Genomic DNA, 6473 nt, shown 5'->3' on the forward strand with positions numbered 1-6473 from the left:
CTTTTTATGTCTTATGGCTTCCCCTCGAACCCACTACTAGTAGATGTTAGAACTTGGATTCGATTGGGGCCTTCAAACTTCTCGCAGAGGTTAGGGCGTCAGCTGTACACGACGTCTTTTAGACATCGTATGGCCATCGTGCCATCATCGTAATCCATCGTGTAGCCTTCGTAATCCATCGTGTAGCCTTCGTGATCCATCGTGTAGGCTTCGGCTGAGATATGAAGCTTAAATACCCGTCTTCGGTTAACCTTCGTATGTCCATCTTTTGCTATCGTATATTATTTCGGCACCATCGTATAGACTTCGTTATTCATCGTACTTGCTTCGGTCACTTTTGGTTATTTTAACGAGATCGGGACCAACTTCGTACGAACCTACAATTTTCGCATTCGGGTGTCCATCGTATATAAAAATCGGGACAGTGTGACGCGGGCATAATAATTAGTATATATTCATTTATTTCCACGGGTACCAATTTTCGTGGATTTATGAAAACTTGTATTGTCGAGGATATTTGAATTCATAGTTTTGCCAATGTCCGCATACAATCTTACAGAAAATGTGAAATTCGTTGATCATTAAAGTTCGTGGTTCACCGATATTCACGAATCCATGAAAACTGGTATCCCAATAACAAAAGTGAATCTACAGTAGTTAATTTTGTTTTTGGAATTTGATGCGACTGTCATAGAAGTGAGAGGTTTAGCTAGGTTTAAAACCAGGTTCAATCCACCATTTTCTACATTTGAAAATGCCTGTACCAAGTGAGGAATATGACAGTTCTTAATACCCATTAGTTTTTGATGCGTTTTGTTATTTGATTTTGCAATGTGATTATAGACTTTCCGAATTGATTTTCCTCCGAGTTCAGTATTTTTGTGATTTTACTTTTTTTTCTAACGAGATAAAAACTCCTTACACGATTGATATTGTTCGTTCGCTTAACTTTCAGTGGCAAATATTTCATGCAATTCAAGACGAGATAAAATTAAGAATAATAAGTCCTGTAATAGGGATCGTCTGGGATGAAGGGCGGATTATTTAAACTACTACTGGAAAATGAGGGTATATTGGATAGGGAAAGAAATGTGATCATAGTTGTATGTTATAGATATCAGAAGATGTGATAGAAGTGTCAATGTTACAACTAATATGTATGCTTTCGACAGAACCATGAATGCACAAACTTTTTGTAATTCTACATGAAAAGAGGGCTAACAAATTTGTATTGATATCAAAATGGGAGAGATGCTAAAAAGTGTGTTACCAAACCTTAAAATATTCCGACCTGTTCTAACCAAATCATAATCATCAGAAGATAGATAATCCCTGTCGCCCTCTTCTGGTGCTTTGATGTCTTCAGATGGCTCCAACCTTCTCCAGATGTTTCGACAACATGTTTCGACCCTGTACCAATCCATTCTCCGGTTGGTGGATTAGTAGAGGCGTTCAAACCTCTACTTATCAGAATTCGGCTTCCAGCTCAGATTATCTCTTCGATACCATAACCAACAAGATAAACGTTCTGCTACTTGCCCTTGCTGTCTTTTGCCATTCCGACTATTTCCATTGTCAGTAGCTAGTATATTCCAATCTGACTGTGGAGGAAATCCTCTGCAGCCTACTTCTACTCGGAACAACCAGGCTTTTCAAACTCTCTCTTTACATGTTGTCGTCAGCTCTGTGTACTTTTTCTTCTTCCGCTGGTATGCCTCTTCACGTCTCTATTTCCAAGGAACTGTCAGTTCTATTACTGCTATCCTCTTTGACGACTGTGACCAAATTACAATGTCTGGCCATAAGGGTGTCAGTACACATAAAGGTAACACAAGCTTCTTGCCAATGTCAACCCTCAAGTTCCAAGTTGCTCTTGTCCAAGATGAAGTGCTGTTATGACTTTTTTTCATGACAAGTGTATTCCTCTCTAATGAATCTGATGTGCTTTGCCTCTGGTGTTGAGGGTCTCCTCTTCCTTCTCGCAATAGCAAGGATCTCTGTCAGATGATTTAGGACCTTTTCGTGTCGCCATCGATATCTTCCCTGGGTCAGCGGAACCTTACAGCATTAAAGTATTTGTGTCATCGTACCTCTTTCACCATATAACTTGCAGCTTGGTTCTTTTATCAGTCCTCACTGGTGTAAGTTTAAAGCGGAAGGAAGTGTATCGTTGACTGACCTAAGCATGAATGAAATTCTGAATGTTTCAATCCTCTGCCCATGTGATCTTTCTTTTTAGCAAGTTGCACTTCATCCATGCTCCTTGACGAAAGTTGTCATTCCGAAGCCCTATGTATCAGTACAGGAATTGCCCACCATGTCTTTGTGGTAAAGAATACTTTCTGCTTTATCTACTGCAGTTCTCGCTGACCATTTTCGCCTAGTACGTGTCTGGATTCCAGTCTACTGATCTTGATATCCTTTGAGTCTGACTCTCTGAAAGTCAAAACAAGTCTGCTCTTCGATACCTTGTATTCATCCAAAGTTGATATTAAGGATATGCTTTTTCTGAACGTCGGTATTGAATTAAGAGGGATTTCACTATTATAATATTTAGAGTGCATAAATATTTTGTAATCTATTTTGTTCTCGTTTTAGATGAAAGAAACACAAAAACTAAAGTAAGTGTTTTAATATTTATTTGTATTATCTTTTTACTTTTATCGATACCATCAGACTTGAACGAGTTTATATAATTAATTTGTTAGCTATTTAGCAATTTGTTTGGTTTAGTGTTCAACGGGAGACAACCACTTACTGCTTAAACTTTGTCATTCATATCCCGTGTTTAGGTACACACAAAAAATTGAATGAGGCAAATTATTTTATTTCGCTTATAGATGTTCAACAATTAAACTACCTCATTATCTCGCGGCTATGTTCGTGTTTAGAGCACGACAATATGCCTACACAACACCAATTGGACAGAAATTAACAGTATTATCCAATTTGAAAGAACAGTCTTAACAAACAGTATAGTAGCCCCTAAACACGACTAATATTGCCGGACGGAAGAAGTCACAGAAGCCATAGTTCTGGGACCAACCAGTGAAGTTGAGTTGAAACAATTTTGATTATAGAAACAAGAAAAAAAAAAAAAAAGAAATTAACCAAACAAATAATGTTCATGTGTGTAAGATGATGTAAAACTGGTTTAACACGATGTACCACGTACTGTGTCTGAGCTAAGCCAGGTTATATTGACCGTTTGTCGTTCATTGTTGTTTTTACGTCATTTGATGGGCCATCTATAAATCTATCGTTACTTCCCGTGATGTGTTTGCTTAAACGTGACGTTCTTTTCTGCATTATACAATGTAGTTTTATACAATACGTACCTTTAAAATTCTAATGGATTATGTCGAAGATTATAGTGTCAAATTATAGAAAGCGTGATGGGGAAAGATGTTTCAAATATCTCCGAATGAGTTCAAACTATGATGTCCGAGAAACAAATTAGACTGATGTATGAGCATTCATGCAACATCTGTCTTCAAAGACCTATAAATGTTGCTCGATGCCAGTCTTACACCCAATGACAAAAATGTTGCCGTCTTCGCAGATAATCCTGAAATCACCCCCAGATGAAATGTTCTAAGATGGAAACATTGGTATATAATTAAATCTAAATGATGGTCAATAATCATATTTATAATGTTGGTTATGATTTGAATTCCAAGATTGGTGCCTTTACCAAAAATGATATATTTATTTTTTTCAATACAGCTTTTGCAAGTCAAGTTTATTTATGAATCTTTAGAGATTATGGTTGTAATTTCTATTTCTATTTCTATTTGTAGATTTGTAACGCGCGTTGTTATAGATATATATATCTTTATTTCTTAACAATTTGTTACGATTTGTATTTACCCCCAATGCATTATGCTGCAATAGTACTGAATGTTATAGACAATGGTATTGTCTTAGTCTAGAAACAAGAGGAGGGAGATACGAAAGGGACATTCAAACTCATACGTCGAAAATAAACTACAACGCCTGGGAAAGTATATAAAGAAAAAGACCTTAAGTTTATATAAAGACAAACAACATAATTCTCAATACAACACAGAAAACTATAGACTGAGCAAACAATCCGAACAAAAACTAAGATGTGATCCCATGTACGTGCTCAGGAACGGTAAGTAGATCGTTTTCTACACGTGGCAACCATCGTGTTGCTCATGTTAAACAAACCTGATTAAAAAAAAATACTTCGTTGGGTATTTACGCGGTAACGGTCAGCCAACTCGTGTTTGCGTCCATAAAATTGTCGAAGGAGATGATTCCAACTTCACAACTTTTTGATATCTCGGTTTTATAGCTTCTTTGTGAGCAGCAGTTCTCTATCAAAGGAAATTAAGATAGGAAATACAAGCCCTGGAATATCGTTTAATCTGCTCATAGTAGATATGAACTCCAAATGAAGGCGCTGCATGGTGGAATGCAAAATACTAGAAAACATACTTAGTTGAAATTGGGCTTTGAACCGTAGTCTTAACTAAGTACTTTGCTTCTTTTGTATTTTTGTAAACTGTCTGTGTGCCTAATACATGTACCGTTTGGTGAGTCAAGCTCTTTCAAGCTGAGTTTTTAACATTTTGTTCTTAAATTCTACTACATTGAGGTCATATACCATTACCGATTGCTTCTTGATGTACAAAATATATTAACCTGTGCTTGTGTAAATTTTATTCAGTCCAACCTATCAATAAATACCCCGCTAATTTTAGCTTTCACAATGATTTAAACTTTGATATTTAAAGACGGTGGGTTAACCAAAAACACTATTTTCATCAATGAAATACACTTATGTGGAAATTAAGTGTTTTATGTCAACAGAAATCTTGCATATGCTGATTTTATCTATAAAAAAAAGAAATATTTGTTGTAATCTCTCTCTATATATATCTCACCGGTCTATTATCCATAAAATTGATACAATACAATGAGAATATTTCAAATTGTTTCCAGAAAAAAAATATAATGTAACCAATTAAGGGCAATAACTCATACAAAAATAGAAGACTGACGATTTCAGGAATCATTATTGAGTTGTAGTTCCGCTAATAATTTTGACTTTTAACATTTTCTATTAATCAACAATACCGATTACTATTCAAGGGTAATAACTCCTATTAGGAGTCAACTGACAATTTCGATCATGTTGACTTCACAATAGATTTTGTTCTGCACCTGACTATTCTGCTATGTAAAGTTTCTCTCTATCTACTAGTCTCTATATTTTTCAGAAAACAGCAAAGGAATGGGTAAAAAGGGTTTTTCAATTGCAAAAACTCATACAAAGTAATAACTGTCGATTTCGGTCTTGTGGAATTCTTTGTAAACCTTGTCATGTCGATGATTTTTTTTTGTTTAAAATTTGTGTCTATCTTCTATAGACTCTGCTTAATAAACTCAAAAATAGCTATCCATTTGCCTTTGAAGGAAAATATTTTTTCTAAGGAGTCCTCAGACGATTTTGGCCATGCTTAACTTACTTTTTATATTCTATTTGTGATCATCTGTGATATCTTTTGGCATTGTAAAAAAGTCTTTCCCTCTATCTACAATGTCTTATATCTTCAAGTTTATAGCCAAAACCGCACGAAATGGCGATATTGTCATTTAAGGGCAATAACTCCTATAAGGAGTCGTGTTACAGTATGATACATTTAGAACTTGAAATTCTTAACATGTCTGCTTTGTCAGATTTTCTTTATCTATAACGGTTAACCTCACATTGGCCCTTTAAGCCAGGTGAGCTTAACATAGGAAGATGTTTTATGACTGCTAAAAACAGGTGAGCTTAACATAGGAAGATGTTTTATGATTGCCAATGAGAAAACTACCCACTACCAATGACGTAGTTGTAAAAAAAATATTATCCTATTTCGTGCACATATACCGTATAATCAGCTATAAACATTCTGTGACTGAAACATGTACAAATACATAAGAACACCAAAGAGGTCTTTCTCTCCTTAAAAATAGCTAAGTACGATTTAAATTATCATTCAATTACGAGTTCTGATAAAACTTACCACTAGTATGGCATTTGGGGTGTTTTTCTCTTTTCTATATAAAATTTAATGATACAGAAACAGTGGCCTTTAATTTTGCCAAAATATATCTTAAGTTATTTACATGCGATTGTACTACATGTAAACGTATTTGGTCGCCTAATATTATAACGCCCAACGCCAACTATGTCAAGCGTATTCAGCATGTTAACTTGGTCAATAACTTGTCTTCAAAGCAAGTCATGTGACACCATGCAGGAAAAGTTCATCCGACAACGAGTTTATACGGAACGGCTACCTACTGAGTCTCTTCTGATATCATCAAAGGTACCTTTTTCTTACGATATCAATAAATCAGATCATAACCTTACAACCTAAAATAGTTAACTAAATAGCTGTCTGGTATTGATAGAAAAGTTATTAAATCAGACTTGCGTGAGAACAATTTGATAC

This window comes from Mytilus galloprovincialis, chromosome 2 (genome assembly GCF_965363235.1).
Source record: "Mytilus galloprovincialis chromosome 2, xbMytGall1.hap1.1, whole genome shotgun sequence".
Taxonomy (NCBI): domain Eukaryota; kingdom Metazoa; phylum Mollusca; class Bivalvia; order Mytilida; family Mytilidae; genus Mytilus; species Mytilus galloprovincialis.